At 37.5% G+C, this 21,586-nt stretch overlaps 1 protein-coding gene across 10 annotated transcripts in view; it reads left to right on the top strand.

The window, feature by feature from the left end:
- ATP13A3 (ATPase 13A3) overlaps nt 1-21,586 on the top strand; it is an 83,565-nt gene that overhangs the window by 2,658 nt on the left and 59,321 nt on the right. The gene's annotated exons all lie outside the window — the stretch shown is intronic.

Genomic DNA, 21,586 nt, shown 5'->3' with positions numbered 1-21,586 from the left:
ATATGGAATGGAAGAAGGAAAGAAACCATTATGTGCCAGGAAAAGTGCTCCTTTCTTTACATATGGTCTCAACTAATCCTCAACACTTTCAGGTAACAGTATTCTTCTTTGTTTAAAAAAAAAAAAAATTAAAGAAGTGAAGCAGCTTACAGTATAACCGACTTTGAAGACAGACAGAAACCTAGCTCTGTGTTAATGTGCTTAACATAGAGGTTTCTGTCTCTGGGTTTATGAGGTTAGTTGTATGTGACTAGGCAACATAACATCTCTGAACCTCAGATTCTGGTGATAAATCAGATATGTCATCTTAATAGGTATCACTATTCACCTATTTGACACTAGATCACCTTCTTTTAGTACACAACTGTGAACTGTTTTAACTGTTTTCTTTGATAGGTGATAAGCTGCCAACTCCTATTCCATTTATCATCCATTCAAATATAGCTCAGTTTAACTCTTAGATATTTTGTACTCATCCTTTTCTCCCTTCTCTCTCCCTTCTTAGAATCATATTTCTTATTTTTTAAAGTTTTAAAAACATTTTTTAATACTGCTTACAGAACAGGGCTACCCGATAGGCAGTGTGCCTAGAGTAGCCAGAAGAAATTAGAAATTAAATTTCTTCTTGGTGTTACCTCTGAATGTATTCTGAATATGCCATATCTCATCAGGATCCAAGAGGTAGCGGATGGGATTTAGCCTTGGTTTTGGAACATAGTTTTTGTGAAAATGAAGCTAATTGGCCTATGGAGAGAGTAAATCTGTAGTCGTCAAAACCATGTTGAGTTTTTTTTGAGATAGGATCTTGCTCTGTCTCCCAGGCTGGAGTGCAGTGGTTCTGTCATGGCTCCCTGCAGCCTTGACCTTCTGGGCTCAAGCAGTCCTCCCACCTCAGCTTCCAGAGTCGCTGGGACCACAGTTGTGCACCATCACACCCAGCTAATTTTTTTTTTTTTTTTTGTAGAGGTAGGTTTTCACCATGTTGCCCAGGCTGGTCTCAAACTCCTGCACTCAAGCAGTCTGCCTGCCTTGGCCTCCCAAAGTGTTAGGGTTACAGGCATTAATCACTGCACCCCGTCCTTTTTTCTTTTTTTTTTTTCCCCAGAGAAAGAGTCTCGCTCTGTCACTCAGGCTAGAGTGTAGTGGCACGATCATGGCTCACTGCAGCCTTGAGTTCCTGGGCTCAGGCGACCCTCCTGCCTCAGCAACAAGGGCAGCTGGGACAACAGGTGTGTGCCATCATGTCTGGCTAATTTAAAAAAATTTTTTTTTTTTTTTTTTTTTTTTGAGACGGAGTCTTGTCTTGTCATCCAGGCTGGAGTGCAGAGGCGCGATCTCCACTCACTGCAACCTCCGCCTCCTGGGTTCAAGCGATTCTCCTGCCTCAGCTTTCCGAGTAGCTGGGATTACAGGTGCCCACCACCATGCCTGGCTAATTTTTTGTATCTTTAGTAGAGACAGGGTTTCACCATGTTGACCAGTCTGATCTTGAACTCCTGACCTTGTGATCCGCCTGCCGCGGCCTTCCAGACTGCTAGGATTACAGACGTGAGCCACCACGCCCGGCCTTTAAAATTTTTTTGTAGAGACGAGTATCTCGGTTTGTTGCCCAGGCTTGTCTCAGAACTCCTGGCCTCAAGTGATCCTCCTGCCTCAGCCTCCCAAAGTGTGGGAATTACAGACATGAGCCACCTTGCCCAGCCAAAACCATGTTCTAATTAACCACTTAAGTTCAGATAGCATGCAAGAAGCAAGGAAATTGTCAGGTTCTCGTTTGAGTTTTGTTGAACATCATATTTTGAGAGTAGAGAAATAAGAGGCTTAGATTTCTGGCACATAATTTTAATTAAGATTTAGGTTTAAAACAATGAAAAAGTTCTGGGCTCAAATTAGTCTGGAGAAAAGTAGATATTTGTAAGGTAGAAGAAGGTCCTAAAGTTAATCAGTTACCACTAGATAACTAGTGATTATAAAAGGAGTTAAAACCATTTGTGTTAGTAGGTTAAGCACAGTGACTCATGCTTGTAATCCCAGTGCTTTGGGAGGCCAAGGCAGGAGGATGGCTTGAGGCCAGGAGTTTGAGACCAGCCTGAGTGACAAAGCGAGACTTTGTCTTAAAACAGAACCAAAAATAATTTGTATTAATAAGGTTAAAAATAGAGGTAAAATGAGATGACATGAGTAAATGGTAATTGGAAAAAATGATTACTGTTATGATAGTTTAAAAAATGACTTTATGGTAATCAGTAAGAAGGGAGAAAAACGGAATAAAGGAGAGAACTGTCCAAATAAATGTCTGACACTGAGGAAAGTTGTTTGAGGATGGTGATTGCTGAAAAGTTTCCATAAAACAATTCTCTAGAGGGAACTATGCCAATACCATATCTGTTAACATCTTAGACCCACAGGGCCATATTGGAGCCTTTGCTAGAGTCTGAGATGGTAAAACATTAACTTGAATAGTAAACGTCAAGACCACAAAATTAATCTGTTAATCAGAATTTTGTCTTTTTTGTTGATTCTTACACTTAACTCCCTGTGGATCTTGGTTTTAAATGATCAATTGACACGCAGAGACTAGTTAGATAAGAAATAAATTTCCAGAAAAAGTCAGTTAAGTATGTAAAGTAGAATTTCCTAATTACGTGGTCTGGAAATTGCTGATGTCTACAGAATCTTTCTCAAGTTTGAAGTAAAAATACTTGTAACTGATGTTGGGTGGTAAGGTGAAAGATGGTTCTAGCTCAGTGAGTTTTTCTTATTTTTTTCACAAAGGAGTTGAACATTGAAATAAAGAGGTGTGAGACTGGAAAATAATGCAGAGAGATCATGGATTATTTAGATTAGTTCCTTTTTACAGAAGAGGAAAGTGAAGTAAGTGACAGCATCAAGGATCTGGGGTTAGAACCCCAGATCCGTTCTCTAGCTTGGGTATTCCTTTCACCCATGTTTTAATTTTGTACTCCGTAGTAATGGCACATCTCAAAACTTTTGCATTTTTTTTTTTCCAGTGAGAGCCAACTTTTAAGGGTTGCCTTTGCTTGCTTGACAGACTTCTTGAAACAAACTATTTTTAGTTTGTTTAAAATGAGTCATGGAATTGCTCCCACATATGTGTCTAAGGGTGGTTTCTTTATAGCGTCCCTGTTGCTCTGTTTTTTTTTTTTCCATTTGTGACATAGGATGACGTATATTTTATTTATTTATTTTGATATAAAAGACTGGTGTTTTGGGTCCTGATTTTTTTCTGATTGATCTAAAGAGCTGAATAAAGTGCAGTCACTGCTCATGGGGCCTTTGGGCCTAAATTCTCACATAAAAATCCTGTGTAGTCAAAATTACCCTTGGAAAAAGTCTTTTAAAAAGGCACCAATTTGAAAACTGGTTGGAAACTGACATTCTGTCTTTCAATTCCAGCGGCCAGTTTTTCCTGTAGTTTTAGAGAAGTCCCTTTTTTGGTGAGCCGGAATCCTCATCAGCTATGTGAGACTGTTTTGACAGGTGAATGGGTCTTTAGATTGACTGAGCATAGCAGATTTATAGTCTTCATTTCATGCTCACTTTGGGTCAGGGATGTAAAGGAAGGCATACTATCATCATTATTTAAATTATTTTTCTCTGTTGCTTCCCCCCAGAGTGTAAGTAGTTGAATTGGTTTTAATTAAGTGCATATATGATGTGACTCCACAGTGTGAATAATGGAGAAATAACTTAGGTATTTATGAACATCTGCTGTCTCCCTAAGGTTATGCCACAAAAAGATCTAGTATAATTAAAAGGCTAGGTAATAAAGTTGAGAATATTAGGAGATTATTGGTACTTTCTATCATTCCGAGGGGATACTCAACTACTTTGAGTGTTTTTGTTTTGTTTTTTTAAAGAATAAATTTATTCCTTACTGCTAGCAAGATCTGCATTGTTTTAAAACAGCGATATAAATTATTAATGGATTCCATGAAATTTAAATTATCTGAACTTAAATATTACTCTGGGGATAGCACAGTAAGAAAACATGAGTATGTAAAAACATGATGGTGGCTAGAAACTTAACAGTCTTATGTCCTGGGAGAGGGCATGGTGTATTGGATAAAAATGTGGGCCTCAGAGCCATAGTGATTTTGAATTACAGCTCTGTCACATACCAGTCTTGTAGTCTGGGTTAAGTAAGTCACTGAACCTCTGAGAGCTTTTTTATTTGCCAGATAGAGGTGATAAAGGGTACCTTAGAGAATTGTAAGGATAAGAGTCTGAGTGAAGGGTAACTTATTATTTGTTAACTTAGTAACATTGAAGATATTCAAAACAAGTCAGATGTGTGTGTGGGGTGTGATTGATGATTGCTCTTTGTTTTTTTGTTAACTGGAACAGCAGGCAATAATGTTGTATTCAGGCTTTTTATGTCCAAGACACTCCATGATTTTGTATCTTTAGTTGCAACATCCTCAAAAGCTCAAGATGTTAACCTCATGTATCTCCGATATACATTTTATGTATATTTTAGTTTTTCTCTTTGTGTCTCTGGTGTGTTTGCAGTCTGTTTTCTCTCCCATCTTCTATGTTACTGTTACCCAATGTCTCTGTCTCTGACCACCTTATAAAATTTAAAACTATCTGTAATTATTTTTATTTTATAGGACTTTATATGCCTTATTTTTATTTAAAAATTCTGATAAGTCAAATATTTCTACTTTTTTTTTAAAGAAGACTTTGAATTATATTTCAATTTTGTGACCTTTAGATTTCTCTTTAAACATGGAATCCTAGTCACTGGTTCCTTATAGACCAAAGATTTTTCTTTTTTTTAAATTTTATTTTATTTTATTTTATTTTTTTAGACCAAAGATTTTTCATTCGTCTCTAGATCATGTCTTAGCTTCTTAAGTCAAGAGTTTTCTAAGCTCATTTACAATTTTCATCTGTAGTTTCCTTGTTTCTCCTTTTTTTAATGTTTATGTTTATTTTCCTAAGCACAAAAGATAGAAACCTATTTAATGCTAATTATAATAAGTAGATTAGTATACTAAGTAAAATGTAAAGTACAATAGGCAAATGACATAATTTTGTCTGTAGCACTTACTTGAAAGACTAGACTACCCTAGCAAATGCTTAGTTGAAATATTTAATGGGTCTTTTTGATATGAAAATGTACTTTTCATAATTGTCAGCACTGCCTTAGAGTTAGTTGAAGAATAATTTTAAGCTAACCCATGGTTTTCTGTTCAGTGTTTGATGAAAAGAATAGAATAAGCTCCTTAATTTAGTCAGATTCAGAAGCATCTTAAAGAGTACCCCCCGCCCCAATCCTTTCTCATCTCTGATGCAGCCCATAGTGAATCACCATTCTTCATGTTCCCTTAATAGTTGTGGCAATGATAAGTTATTGTAGTGTATAAGAGTTGTGATTTTATAGGTAGCAAGGAAGGGGGCTTGGTTAGGGCCTCTTGGTTACACCCTTAGGACTGCGTTGGTACTTCTAACTATTTAGTAGTGTTTTAGTTCCTGTACATGCCAAACACAGGGCTGGATGCTGGGGAGACATCGATGAATGAGTTCTGCTTTCTTACACATACACAGTCCAGCAGGTAAACACTGTGCTGTTGCATTGCACAAGTCCAGAGGATACCATTCACGTTGTATTCTTCAGGAATATGGCTCCTTGGCCTGGCCTAGGATCTCTTTCAGGTGATAAAAGTTCAGAATCTCCATCACCGACAAGTTAATCTATATTGTTTATCATGTCTAACAAGATCCTTCCTTATAATCTGATCCTGTCCTATCTTTCTAAACCTCCATTTGTAATTATTCCTTAAAGGCTATCACCCCGTGCACCAGTCAGTTTAAATAACTTGTGTTCCTGGCATTTTTTAGGATCTCTCACTATAGTGCTTCTGCATGTGGCAGTTCCCCTGCTTGGGTTTCATCTCTCTATTTTCTCCCTAATATTTTTCCTCTTACTGCTTGTTTGCTTGATCAACTTTACATCCTTCAGGTCTTAGATCAAGGGATAGTTCTTTTCTGAAGTCTTTTCTGTTCTTGGTTCTCCACTCTTTCTCCCTGGTGCCATTGGTCACCGTTTTGTTTGATATTTGTTTGCTTACTTATTTGTCTAGCCTACTAGATGTGGTGGTTCCTTAAGGTTAGAAATTTAATCTTGTAACCTCCAGCATTTAGACCACTAGTTGGCACATGGTAGGCAATACCATTCTAACAAATGAGTTTTTATGAAATCAAGTTGGCAATAAACCAGAATGATTATTGCTAGAATGCTAATTTAATATTTACAGATTTATTTGAAATATTAGGATACTTGACAACATCTTGGTTTTCTGATTTATTTAATTTACCTTTTTCTAGTCAAGCAGTAGTTTGGGGTTAGATTTCAGGGAACTGCTTGGCTAGAGTGAAGACACTTAAGTTCATTGGTAAACATGTTGGTGAGAACTTTCTGTCTGCTGAAGAATTAACCATAAGTGGTCTCAAACTAAAACAAATACACAGAGGTATTCAACCCAAGAAGAATGGATGATCCGTGGGATGGTAGCGCCTGCCCCAGCTCTGTCTCTGCCTGTAGCACTCATTGCAGCTAATCTGTAGGAGTGACTGAAGTGAGGTGGAAACACTTTTGGGGGGCCCAGTCAGGAAGAGACTCATAGACTCTTCTGGGCCAGCCTTTCTGTGCAATAGAGTGTCCACTCCCCATATCCTCTGCATACTTCATTTAAAATTTTGTTTCTTAGTGATTCATCTTAGGTTAACAGCTATGAGAAGCTGTCACTAATTTATGTATTAACTTCTGAACAGAAGGATCCTGGTTAAGAGGAAGAGGAAGGGTTGATCTGAAGAACATAGTGCTGTGGTGGCGGTTGTGTAGAGTTCCATGAGGTCACTGAGTGACCTGGGAACACCGGATATTGGGAGAGCTGGGAAAGGGGAATAGGGATGAGATGCGGGAGCATGCCAAAGACAAAATTACTTTGTTGTCAAATTTTGCCTGGAGAAAGAAGAGGGATTCCACCCCTTCTTCACCCAGTCTTGCCCTGTCTTCTTTATTCAGCTGTGCTGCTGGATGCTTGCCTGGTTCCCAGCCTTTAAGGTTTTTAGTCTGGAAGTTCAGTGTTGTTGGACAAGTGCTCTGATTCCTGCAGAGGTGGGAGAAAGGTGGGGTAGTCCTCTGCTAGGAGGTGGAAGGGACAATCAAAGCTTAGTAGCCTGAGCTGGTCCTGGAAGAGCAAGTAGGAGCTCTTTAGCCAGACTAAGAGAAGGGCATTCTTGGCAGAAGGAATATTCTATATAAAGAAGTAGAGTCAGGGAACAGTAGGGCTCTTTGAAGAACTACAGATTGTGTTCTAAATGAATGGCATGTAAGGTTTGTAAGGGGCAAGTGATAACCATTGATGAATGGCAGATGGTGTTGACAACTAGGCAGGGCCAGAGTCTGTAGGATCTTAGATGTCTTGCAATCAGTTTTGACTTTGACCTTGGAACCCTGCTGGGGCTCCCTTCCACCCCAGTTCCTCATGGCAGGGAAATACATCATGTTGTGCGTTGTAAGACTTCAAAACTTTGCTAGTGAGAGGCCTGCTTAATATTGTTTAATCTAGTTCAATTTAATTTTTTTGAAAAAAAAAAAAAAACTTACTTTGAAGGTACTCTTTTACCGGTTTGGGAATTGCTACTACAGACAGTGGGAAGCTACTGAAATTTTACGTAGAGAGAGAAATGGTCATATCTGGCTGCATACAGACTTGAATGAGGGAGACGAGGGCTCAGGACCTGAATCAAGGCAAAGCTGATGGAGATAGGCATGGTGAGGTGGATTTGAGAAGGGTAGTCGTAAGATGAGTGGCCGGTTGGATATAGAAGGTGTGAGATAGGAAGAGTTCGAAGGTGGCTTCTGAATTCCTGGCTTGGCTTTTTAGGCAACTCATACTCATTAAAGGAGTAGGGGGAATTGGTGGTGGCTGGGTGGTGGGGCAGATTTTTTGGAAGAAAGAGAAAATGAACCTATTGAATGTTAGCTGTCTGCAAACATGTAGTTGAATCTGTGGGTCTGAAGCACATGAGAGATCAGTGCTGAAAATGTGAATTGGTAGTTGCCATCGCGATGGTCCAGTAGTGCCACCCCTGATGAGATTGTTACAAAGAGAAGAGCCTGAGGAATATTAATAATTAAGAAGTGGGCAGAGGAAATGGAGGCTTGGTAACCTGGCTACCTGCCCAGCAACCCAGGCTAGTGTAATGTGAACTGCAGCTCAGCAGAGTTGTAGGAGGTAAAATGGGCATTTGTGGGCTATCTTAGGAATCTAGACACTATTTTCCTTATGGAGAAATGTATTTCAAGTACATGTGGAGTAAGAATTGGTTTTTAAATGAATTTTGTCCCTTGAAAGATGGTGCTGCCTACGTGTCATTCCTTAAATTTGTTGGTAAGGCTTTTTGATGTAAAGTCACCCATGCTTGACTTTCTGGGGACAATGAAAAATACTAATCTTGGTTAAGTGAAGATGATTTTTTTCTGGTTTTGAAAGGCAGTATTCTGGTAAGTAGAGTAGATAATGCCCATCAAAGTGTTGTGTAAACTAAATATTCCCATACAGGTTCACTGTTGTGGTTGTTATAGTGCCTAAATACATTGATTGTGGGGGGGCGGTGTGTGTGTGTGTGTGTGTGTGTGTGTGTGTATGTGTGTGGTTTTTTTAAATCCTGGATAGTGGCATACAGGACGATCATAGGAGGTTAGAAAGTTAACGTTTTTATGATGGTTGTACCATGAATAAGGTGATTAACTTCTTCAGTGGCAACTTATATTACTGTATTTTTGAAATATTTGTTGAATGTAAATGTTAACGGCCTTTGTATTGCCTATGCTGAGTTAGCATGGGTAGGTTTCAGATTAGACAAAGGACTCAAGTAGAAAAACCCAAATTCATGTAACTTAAAGTTGACCCAAGTACCTATGAGTTACATTTATACATTTGCAGGATTGTACTTTTTGTACAGAATAGCTTCCTAGTGATTTTATGCTTCTTTGTGGTTGGATTTTCAAATCAGAATCTGGAAGAGTGAAATATGAATCATTCTGTAGTGTAGGTCATGAGAAAAACTAATTTTGCTTTGTTTCAGATTGTATAGTAATTCTGAAGTGAACCATACAGAAGTGGAAAAAAATTATTTTTAGGTTTGCTATCAATAAGAAAAAACAAACATTTCTGAGGTTTATATGTCTTTAACACACTGAAGACTTGGAAGTATAACCTCTGGAAAATTTTCTTCTACTCTTCTTTTTTTCTTCTCTACTCTTCGCTATGCCTATACTATTCCCTAGCCTCCCCTTTTTCTCATCCTAGCTTTTCCTCTCCACTGTGCTGCCCTATTTCAGTATCTTTCTATGTAGAATGTTACTTTTTGTTTTATTATGCAACTACAGTGTAATCTTTTTGAATACTTTAATTAGTAATTTAAACTCAACATAGTCTTAGCAACAGTGCACATTACTTAGCTGACATGGCAGTAGTCTGAGCAGTGTGGCCAGTTTGAAGCATGAGTGTGCAGTGAGCACTGCATCACAGCAGTCACTTGCCGGCAGCAGCTGTAAGGTTGTATCTAAGCAGTGTCTTGATTTTAGCTATGGTAAAATGAGAATTCATGAATGTTTAAATTTCAGAGACCATCTTTAATTTGATGACTGAAATGTCAACAGTTATTTGAGATTTTTATTAATAGCATTACAGTTTCAAATGAATAGTTGTTAATTTGCATTACAATGGAAGACATTAATTTACATATTACTCAACAAAAACCTTTACCTTAACTCTGAACTTAAAAGTATAATTTTTAGTTTGGGGGAATTAGGCTTATTTATCCATTTGGTTTGTTTACACAAGCTGTTACTGAAACTCTTGATTTGTCAGTTTCTATTATATTAAATGCCCATGCCACACAATTTCTTTTCTTCTTATTTTAACATACTCCTATTTCCAGCTGCTTGGGAGGCCAAGGTGGGAGGACCTGTTGAGCCCAGGTGTTCGAGACCAGCCTGGCAAGATGAAGAGACCTCATCTTTATGGGGGAATTGGGGGAATTAGTTAGGTGTGGTGGCTCAGGCCTGTAGCCCCTTCCTGCTCAAGGGAGCATCCCTTGAGCTCAGGAGTCGAGGTTGTGGTCAGCTATGACGGTGCCACTGTCTTCCAGCCTGGGTGACAGAGTGAGACCCCATCTCTTAAAAAAAACCCCATAAGCTCTTTTATTTATTCTCACTAGGTGTTTTTGCTTTTAAATACCCACTGTCACCCCCCAAAGAAAAGAAAGCACAAAACTTTTATACTCTACTTCATAAATCTAAAGATGCAGAGGAATTTGAAGAAACTGTTAATGGTAGCCTCTGCCTTGCAATACGAGATGATGTTAACAGTTTGGTGTGTATCTGATACCTTTCTCTTTGGTCTTTTAAAAACACATATCCACAGACTTATTTGGTTGCTATAAAAATAGTGTATTAGACATATTCCTTTTTTCCTGTTTTTATATATTATGTAGATCTATCTTGGTCGCTACACATAGATTTAACTCATTCTCCTTAATTCCATAAATTATTCATCTATTCTTCTATTGATGGACGTTAAGGTGGGTTCTAGGTTTTTTCCCCCTGCTGCAAACAGTGCTGCAATATACATGTTTTGTACGTGTGTACCTATATATGTATTTGTACATAGATTTTAAAAACTGGGATTGTTGGATCAAAGTGTATAGGTTTTAAATTTAAATATCTTCTGAGATGAGACGAGATTGGCACGTTCAAGGTGGTATGGCTGTAGACAAAATTTAAGTATCTTGTCAATTGGTTTTTTAAAACGGTAGGACAGATTCACTCCTAAGACCAATGTATAAGGTTGCTCCTTGTCAGGTTTTTTTTTTTTTCACCAGTTTAATGAGCAAATAATGTCTTACCATATAATTTTATACTGTAAATAGATCATCTTGTTCTGTAATAGGTTCATTTGCTCTTTGTTATTGTTCTCTCCCTTGCTTTACAACTTTGCAAGATCCCTAAATTCTAGTTTCAGACTAGAATGTAAAGGGAGTATTAATATAGCTGTCTCTCTCTACCCCATTATCATTTGTTTTGTGTTTTATTGCGTATCTTAATTTTTTGTTGAGACACATGAATGCAGGGCATCTTTTAAAAAGGTAATTCCTGCTTTCCATCTCACCATCTCCAGTGGTACTAAAATATATAATTTCTCATTAAAATTTCAACTTTTATTTTAGATTCAGGGAATACCTGTGCAGGTTTGTTACATGCATCATATTGTGTGATGCTAAGATTTGGGGTATGATTAATCCCATCAACCAGGTAGTAAGCAGAGTACCTGATAGGTACCCTTGCCCCACCCCTTCCTTCATCTAGTCGTCCCCAGTGTCCATTGTTTCCCATCTTTATGTCCATGTATATCCAATGTTTAGATCCCACTTATAAGTGAGAACATACAGTATTTGGTTTTCTGTTTCTGCATTAATTCGAATGCTTAAATAATGGCCTCCAGCTGCATCCGTGTTGCTGCAAAAGACATAATTTTATTATTTTTTTATGGCTGCATAGTATTCCATACTGTATGTGTGCCACATTTTCTTTATGCAATCCACTGTTGATGGACACCTAGGTCGATTCCATGTCTTTGCTATTGTGAATAGTGCTGTGATGAACATATGAGTGCATGTGTCTTTTTTGTAGAACGATTTATTTTCCTTTGGATATATACCTAGTAATGGGATTGCTGGGTCGAATAGTAGTTCTGTTTTTAGTTCTTTGAGATAATTTCTCATCTTTAATCATTCTTGATCACTTCAGATAACTGCAGCAGTTCTATTTATTAAGTCTTGTTGTAACTCAGCCTTTTTTCCTTACTAATGTTGGAACATCCCCTAGTGGTGAAAGAGTGTACCAGCAGGCCATATACAAAGGCTATGCTTGTGTAGCTCAAAACGTTTTTGGTTGATATTTATTGTAGAAATTATTCTATCTGCCTTATTTTAGTGGAGAAGAAGTTGAGACCAGCGTGAAGGAACTTACATCATAGTTCATGTTGAATTAATTGTTATTTAAGGAAAAGTTAAGGTTGACTGTTTTTTTTTTTGGCTTCTGTGCGACAAAACTTTTATTAACATTTTGAACAGGTTCAGCTGTTACTGAAACTGGTCATTTCTAAATTTCAATTGGGGCAAATGGCTACGGTGCAGAGTTAATGCTGTCATTGGGCACTGTGAAAAGGAGACTGAAGAACTGACAGCCATTCCTCAGATGGAGTTGAGGTGCAGGGTTGACTCTGGATGTTGTAATCAGAAAGAGTGTGATCTTCCAGCTGGTTGCCTGCAGAAATGAGCCTCTTCTGGGCAGGGGGCATACTTTCTTTACTCTGAATCTTGGCCTTTACATTCTCAGTGGTGTCACTGGGCTCCTCCTCCAGGCCGATGGTCAGGGTCTTCACAAAGATTTGCATTTTGTTCTGTTAGTGAATTCAAAGATACTGCAAATTGCTAGTCACCTCCAGCCACCTGAAGGCCACTACACTGTTGCTCGACAAAGCCAGCCACTGAATCTAAAGTTGACTCTTGTGCTCTTTTCATTTATTTTTGTTTGTTTTGGGGATGAAGTTGTAAATCCTACTGTTCTAATATAGTAAAGAACCTGGCATAAGATGCACACTTAACACTTAGATGAATTAGTTTGATAAAAATAATTTAGGGCTGGGCGTGGTAACTCACACCTGTAATCCCAGCACTTTGGGAGGCTGAGGTGGGCAGATTGCTTGAGTCCAGGAGTTTGAGACCATGCTGGGCAACATAGTGAAACCCCATCTCTATAAAAGCACAACAAATTTGCTGGGCATGATGGTACACACCTGTGGTCCCAGCTACTCAGGAGGCCGAGGCAAGAGAATTGCTTGAACCCGGAAGGCGGAGGTTGCAGTGAGCCAAGATTATACCACTGCATTCCAGCCTGGGAGACAGAGCAAGATGCTGTCTCAAATTTTCTTTTTCTTTTTTAGAATTTGCTGCTACTTACGCTGTATTATAGGCACATGCTTTTTCAGCTGGGCCAAAATGTAGAGGAGATAGAAATAAATCTAATTAATAGAAATATACTTGTTAAAGGAGCCTTCAGAATGACAACTTTCTCTTGCCTGGGGTAAGATGCAGGCAAAGAGAATGGTCTGATAGAGCACCATGACGTACTTCAAAGGTTCCTACAAGTTTAGACCCAGGGTTGGCCATGCATTGTAGAATTAGAAGTTTAGGCATATATTCAGTCACCTATTCAGTCTTCCTTCTGGAAGGCATTCAAAAGGCACTAATTTCTCTTCCTCACTCCCACCCAGCCCAGAGGTAGCCATTGTCACCAATTTATTGATGTATTCGCCTTTTTGATTATCTCAGGAGTAGGTGCCAGTTTTCTCTCTAAGCCATTTTACTTCTGCCAGTTTTGAATATTCAGTCTGGGACTTATCACTGTTTCCTATTGCCTGCCGCAGCATTTTTCATCATAGATAGTAGTAATGTTTTGAAATCTATCTAGCAATCATAAGAGTCTTAAAATTCTTAACCTTGAATGTGGAATTTTAAAAAGTTACATACTTTTTAACAATTTAGGGGAAAGTATGAAAGTTTTAAGAACAGAGTAGCTTGAACAATTGAAATAGAAAATCTCTCAATGACGTAAGTGGACATTTTGAGAATGCAAACTGTTTTATTACATTGCATATAAATGATATTTTGCATTTTTTTTTTATAAAGAGAGAGTAAAATGCACGTATCATTTGTCAGTCCAAAGGTAACATCCCCCTTTTTGCCAAATACTATACGATTAGACAAAACTCTGTGGGATTTCTCTGAATAAAAGGGTTGATTTTGTTTTTTAAATAGTGTATATGATAAAAGCAATAAAGTACCTATGCAAGAATGAATGGTATAGTGTAGGCTAAACTCTTCTTCATATTGATCCTAATACAGGTAATTATGTTATCTTTCCTAATTATAACTTATTTTGTTATAGCTATCACATTGTTTTGTAACATACAAAAAACTATAATTATACAAAGACTCCACTTTACAAATGTAAATACAGTCTTGGTTTGGTGTATATTGGATACAATGGTCTTCCTTAAGCCTAAACACAGAAACAAAAGCATATTATAAGAGAAAGTCCAAGATGGGAAGTGATAAAGTGGGTATTGAGTAGAGCTTTGTTAAAATTTAGCTGGTATCCTTGTAAAATTTCCATGTATTCATTAAATTATATTATGTCATTCTTATTTTTAGGAGCTGACTTGAAGTTTTAAGTTTTGCCCTCATAAAGAATTGTCACAATTTGGTTATTACAGTTGGATGATTCTGATTTTTCAAAAATTCTTTTTATATATATTTGTATAGGTATTAAAATTGAAATTGTTCAGTGAGTAAAGTTAAGGCTTTAAACGTATTGGGTCATATTTTATTTCAGCAGCAAAAAGTAGAACTGATTTTGAACTGTACAAGGTTATCTTCTCAGTTACTGTAAATTTTACAAGTTTGAAAATAAAATAATATTTAGAATGCTAGCTGTGCTGTTTATATTTCAAGATCATTAAAGCACTCTTGGCTTGTGTGGTCTTTAAAGATGGGTTTATCAAATCTTTATTTAACATTGGTAGGTATGTGTAATTCTCAGAAAAAAAATCTAGGACTACAAAACAAAGCGGGATAATTCCTTCTCTCATTCAACAATACAAAAATGTCACAGAAGTCTCAGTGAAGTTTTAATTTTTAAAACTCCAGAATTATATATGTTATAAACTTAAACACCATTGAGAAATTCAGTTACTTGAATTTCTTTTATACTTATTTATTTTTGTGAGTTTTTTTTTCTTTTTTGAGACAGAGTCTCACTCTGTTGCCCAGGCCGGAGTGCAGTGGTGTGATTTCTGCTCATTGCAACCCTCCGCCTCCCGGGTTCAAGCAATTCTCCTGCCTCAGCCTCCCTAGTAACTAGGATTACAGATGTGCACCACCACACCTGCCTAATTTTTGTATTTTTAGTAGAGATGGGGTTTCACCATGTTGGCTGGACTGGTCTCGAACTCCTGGCCTCATGTGATCCTCCTGCCTTGGCCTCTCAAAGTGCTGGGATTATAGGCGTGAGCCACTGCACCCAGCTGTGAATTTTGAATAATGCATTTTTTTTTTTGGTGTGTGTGTGTGTGTGATGGAGTCTTGCTCTGTCATGCTGGCTGGAGTGCAGTGGCGCAGTCTTGGCTTACTGCAACCTCCACCTCCAGGTTCAAACGATTCTCCTGCCTCAGCCTCCTGAGTAGCCAGGATTACAGGCGCATGCTACCTTGCCCGGCTCATTTTTGTATTTTTAGTAGAGATGAGGTTTCACCATGCTGGCCACGCTGGTCTCAAACTCCTGACCTCAGGCATTCCACCCGCCTCGGTGAATAATGCATTTTTAATTTTAGTTTTTTACTTCAGTACTGCTGAAGATGGCAAATACTGTCTGAAGGAAAAAATTAAATTAAAAATGTATTATTCAAAATTGCCTTGCTTGAACTTTTACTTGATTACAGATCGTTCTTTAAATCACTGTGAAATTACCTACTTTGGAATTGTAGGCACGTACATAGACTATCTTTAAAAAAATTCAACACTCTCCACACTCACTATTATAATATTGTTATAGCTCTTGAGAAACTCAGGTTTGAAGCAAAGATGTCTTTGAGGTTTGGAGATTTCTGTGTCTGAAAAAAACTGATCTTGTTTTAAGGAAAGAAATCTAACTTTTAGCATGGTATAGGATAAATAGTATACTTTAATTGTTTGTAGTAATTACATAATGTGAAAAAATAAGTAAACTTTCAAAAATTAGCATATTTAATTTAGTGAGTTTTTTTTCCCAGTAGCTTCACTTTGTCCCATACTGGTTTGTTTTTTTTTTTTTTTTTTTTTTTTAAACTCACACAGCAAATCAAGTTTATTATAAATTCAAGGAAGGGTTTGGTTAAGCACAATAGCCTATAAGCTCCTTGCTATTTAGATAACATCAAGACTCAGGCATGCACTGTGGAATTGGAACTTCGGTGAGCTAACTAGCTAGGATTTATTCAAATAATAGCTCTACGAGTGACAGATGGCAGAAGGGCACATCTTCTGAAAACTTACTAAAAATTGGTGAATTACAAAATTCTAAATTTTAATATCTTAATCATTTTGAAAGCAGTTCAGACAGAACCAAAACAGAAATATTTGGCATAAAATTCCAAATTTTTATGCTTAGTTTTATTTTTATTATTAAAAGCCAGCTTTTGAAAGCCGTGCAAATATCAGGAATTGGGAAGAATGATGATATAGTGCTATTGGTAAGAAAAATTTCTTCAATTTGTTTTCTCTGATATCGAATTTGACTTGGTTAAAAAACATGTGCTCCAGCAGTCCACAAAAGTTATACTTCTGTAAGTAATGGGTTTATCAATTTGGTATTAATGCTTCAAATGTCTGATTAGATATATAGTAGAATTGTATTTAATATGTATTTTTATCTTGATAAGCAGTGTATTTTAAATATGTTTATGTGGTTTTTTATCCTCTCAGAGTCATTGAAATAATCAGGGCTTTTACTTATGTACATTTAAAATTTAAATATGTTTTTAACATACATATGTTCTAAATGTAAGAGCTGTTGGAGTTGTCACATTGGAGTTGACTAAAAGTTTATGTGTAAAGTGAATTCTTGGGTAATTTCCTTTGAGGTATATAATATATTCAAAGTGAATAATTAATTGGAGGTTTTTAGAGCAACTTTTTATTTGAATTATTTTTAGCACTTTGGTAAAATTTGCTAAGACTTAATTTGCTTTAAAAACCAACTACATTTTAGAGAAATTACACTCATAAAAAGAGTAATGGTGTAATATGGTTAAAAAATTGTATTTTGAAAAGTATGAAAATAGATTGCTATAGGCAGTGAACTACCTATAATCTCATTTAAAAATAATTAATTGGAATAGTTCTTTCTGTGGTCTAACTGTAGAAGATGAAGTGAAAAATATTATTATGCTGAACTAAGGTGAATGAACTCCTTCTATAGATACTTGGAGAAAAAGTTTTAAATAGTTAAAAGTACATGGGCTTAATGAAAACATTGGATTTTAATGGCAATTCCTTTCTAAAGTTATAAAACATGCTTATTCATCTATTTATACATACATTCTACATTGAAAAATTTGGATTTACAGGAGTGGGAAGTCTATAGGTTTGTGGGAAATTGATAAAAGACAAGGGTGAAGAAGAGTAAGATTCAAAAACCAACAGAAGTTTGGTGAATTGAGTTTATGGATAATACCTGGCACATAGTAGATTGAGTCAGTGGACTTTGGACCCCTAGAGGCAGAATCCTTAATATTCGTGGCCCTCTGTGCCAGAAATAAATGTCTTCTGAAAGTTTTCTTCTATCTAAAAGCTTCAGATGGGTGGGTATTAATTTTTAAATTTTTTATTTTTATTTTTTTAGCAATGGAGTCTCACTGTTCTGCCCAGGCTGGACTCAAACTCTTGGGCTCAAGTGGTTCTCTCATTTCAGCCTCCCGAGTAGCTGAGACTATAGGCATGCACCACTGCACCCAGCTGTTTAATTTTTAATTTTTTGAAAACGTTTTCTATTATCAACAGTTTCTACACGTTAAAAAGTAGAAAGACTAGTGTAATGGACTCTCATGTATCCATTCACTCAGCTTTTAACTTTGCTTTAGCAGTTATCAAACTCATGGCCATCCCCTGGTCAATAAAGATGGGTTTTTTAATTTAAAAAATTTTAATTTTGAAGTAACTTTAAACCTACAAAAAAGTTGGTGTATCAATGTCAAGTTGCTTATTAAGTTCCTTGATTAGCCTTCTGATACTTGCAGAATCTGTTGTGGTATATCTGCTTATTACTGATATTGGTAATTTGCATCTCTCCTCCCCATTTTCTTTCATTTTGATGAGTCGAGGTACGAGTTAACAATTTTATGGATTTGAAAGAACCAGCCTTTTTGGTTTCAGTGACATTTCTCTATCTTTCTGTTTTTTTATTTTATTGATTTTTTTTCTCTGAATTTTGTTTCCCTATAGCGGTTACTCTGGGAGTAATTTGCTATTCTTTCTCTACTTTTCTTAAGGTGGAAGCTGAGGTCATGACTTTTCTTCTCTCAGATACTGGAATTTAGTGCTATAAATTTTTTTCTAAGTACTGTTTTAGTGGCATCTTACACATTTCAATATATCATTTTTATTCAGTTCAGAATACTTTGTATTTTCCACTTTGACGACTTTGACCCATTGGTGTTTTAAAAGTTTATAATTTTTTTTTTCTTTTTTTGAGATGGAGCCTCATTGTGTTGCCTAGGCTGGAGTGCAGTGGTGTGATCTTGGCTCACTGCAGCTTCTGCCTCTGGGATTCAAGCGATTCTCCTGCCTCACACTCCTGAGTAGCTGGGACTACAGGCATGCACCACCACGCCTGGCTAATGGTTTTTTTTTTTTTTTGTATTTTTAGTTGAGATGGGGTTTCACCATGTTGGCCAGGCTGGTCTCGAACTTTTGGCCTCAGGTGATCTGCCCACCCCAGCCTCCCAAAGAGCTGGGATTACGGACGTGAGCCTGCACCTAGATTTATTTACTTGAAAACAGTTGTATTATTTCAGGTCTTATGTTTAGGCTTTGTTAGGCGGTACCAGAGCAGTTTTTGTTTGAGGCAAATTTTATCCCACTAACTAAAGCAAAAACCTGAATACCCTTCCTGATTCCTTGTGGCTAATGGGGTTTTCCACTGTGGTTGGTAAAAATGGGTACAATTCCCAGCCTTTTGTGAGCCCTGGTGGTTTAATCCCCTTAATCATTTTGGGTGGTTCTTTCCCTGGCCTTCGGTAGTTTCTTCACACACAAGTGCTGAGCGGTACACAGCTGAAGGCTTGAGGGAGTCCCTCTTGCAGGTCAGTCGTGTTCTTAGTGGGTCAGACTCTCTTCTGGTGATCTGACCAGCAAACCTCATTGCTTTGGTGCTTCCCCAGACTTCCGGTTTCATCTCCCAAACTCAGGGAAACTGCTGGGCTCCCTCTGAGTTCCCTGTCCTCCCTTTTTTTGTGACCTGTAAAGTGTTTTCCGTCAGTAAACTGGGACAGTTGTAGGGCTTACCTAATTTGTTTTTTTAATCTCTCAATTATCAGTTTTCTTCATTGCCTGATGTCCGATTCCTTGAAAACCATTATGTATTTTGTTGTTGCTTTAGGGCAGAATGGCAAATATGATCCCTTTTGTCTCAACTTGGTTAGAAGCAGAAGTCTCCATATGAGAATGTGAAGTAATCCTTCCCTGAGGAAGCATATTTTAGGTGGTGGTGATTGGAAATGGAGATCAGAATTGGTTATGAAAAATGACCCCATGGGGTGTGGTGGCTCATTCCTGCAGTCTCAGCATTTTGGGAGGCTGAGGTGGAAGGATTGCCTGAGCCCAGGAGTTCTAAACCAGCCTGGGCAACACAGTGAGACCCCGTCTGTATTTAAAGAAAACTAAGCAACCCAAACCAAAACAGACCCCGGTGACTACTGAGTGATGACTACAAGATTCATTTTTGAGCCCTTAAGGAAGAATCACAGGCTAAAGGTTAAGAACCGCAGACTAGTATTCTTTAGCAGGGACAGTGTCAGAGCAAAAGGTCTTTGGTTTACCCTTTGATAGTAGGCCTGTACGGTATTACTACTTTACACATTCAGGTGATGATAGACGATAGCTGATCTTCTCTACAGGGAAAGAGGTTGGGCTTATTCTCACCATAGTCTGTAGTAGCAGGCACAGCCCTTGAGAATAACTGCCACCCAAAAGTGTTTTGATTTTATGGAGCATTATTATGGTGGAATAACTCTGGTAATATGCTCTAGGACCATTACACTGTGCTAGGTGGAGAAGATCTTGTTACCATGCCCAAAAGGTTTTGTATGGTCATACAGCTTGTTTAGAGGAAGTCAGACCCGATAGTGTGTAAGGTTTCTCCTTTTCCACAATGGCAGTGAGTTCAGTATCTTACTGGTTATTTATTTTTGTACCAATGTTTATGTATTCACATATTTGATAAGAATGTCATAGTTAGGAGTGAAATTATTAAAACAATGTAAGTAACTGTACAGACAGACCCCTCTCTTTTTTGAGATGGAGTCTTTCTCTGTCACCCAGCCTGGAGTGCAGTGAGGTGATCTTAGCTTACTACAACCTCCGCCTCCTGGGTTCAAGCAATTCTCTCGCCTCAGCCTCCTGAGTAGCTGGGATTACAGGCACCCGCCATCATGCCCGGCTAATTTTTGTATTTTTGTAAAGATGGGGTTTTTCACCATGTTAGCCAGGCTGGTCTTGAACTCCTGACCTCAGGTGATCTGCCTGCCTTGGCCTCCCAGAGCGCTGGGATTACAGGCGTGAGCCACCACGCTCAGCAGATAGACCCCTCTTATTGGTTGCTTTGTGATAGAACATCAAGAAGTTTCAACAATCTTTATGTATGGGGTTACTTTAAAATTCTGCATTTGGTTTTTACTTGGCTGTTAATTTGTATCATCTTAAAATAAATAGGTATTGTTACTTAGTGCACATTTTTTAAATCAGGTCATTTATTCAGTAAGCATTTTTGAGTGCCTACTGTGTGTCAAGCCCGCTGTGCACTGGGTAGATGAGTAGAGGTGTGGGATCTGAAACGAAGGCAGTAATAGTCCCACTGTGAGATCAGCCTCATCTAAAGCAGTGGTTATCAAACTCAGGGGGCTGAAACCCATTTACCTTCTTGAAAATTTTTGTGGATGCTAAAGAGCTTTTATTTATGTGGACTATAGCTATTGATACCATATATGAATTAAAACTGGTATTTTAAATATTTATTTAAAAAATAAAATTATATTTTAGGTAACATTTTTGGAAGATATTTTCTAAAAAAACAAAAAGTTAGAAAACTGGCATCGTTTTACAGCTTGCAAATTTCTTTAATGTGTAGCTGAATGTTTAATATTTGAAATACAAAAAAAAAAAAAGAAAAATATGTCAGTGGGCTCAATGAATTTTTTCCTTGGACAAGTTTTGTAGGTAGTCAGAAACAATCAGAAGGTTGCCCAGTGGACTTGGAATCGAATGCTGGAGTCAGCTCAGTGCTCTCCAGTAGAAGTAAACCTGCTATAGCAATTGACTCTTGGCCAGGGATTGCCATTTATGTAATTGGTGCTTAGTAAATATTTATTGGATGATTAATAATCTCTGAGAAGTTTTTGGGTTGGTTTCACTGCTAGTGCCATAGCTCTTTACTATGCCACAGTGAATAAATTTGAGTTGTGTGAAGTACTTTTAGCTCAAGATGGTTAAACTAGACTACTTCTGAATCTGTGGAATGAAAAAGGAAGACTCTGTTAGTAGTTCCTCTCAATATAAATTGTCCTGTATCACAGTAGTTGCTAGTCTAAATGAATTAATGAAATATACCATGTTTTGTGGTAGTTTTCAAGCACTGGTATCCCATTGAAAATGTCATTAGAACCAGCTAGCA

The sequence above is a fragment of the Pongo pygmaeus genome, chromosome 2 (genome assembly GCF_028885625.2).
Source record: "Pongo pygmaeus isolate AG05252 chromosome 2, NHGRI_mPonPyg2-v2.0_pri, whole genome shotgun sequence".
Classification (NCBI taxonomy): Eukaryota; Metazoa; Chordata; class Mammalia; order Primates; family Hominidae; genus Pongo; species Pongo pygmaeus.
Note: the sequence above shows the minus strand (reverse complement) of the source record. Positions and strands in the feature narration are given on the sequence as shown.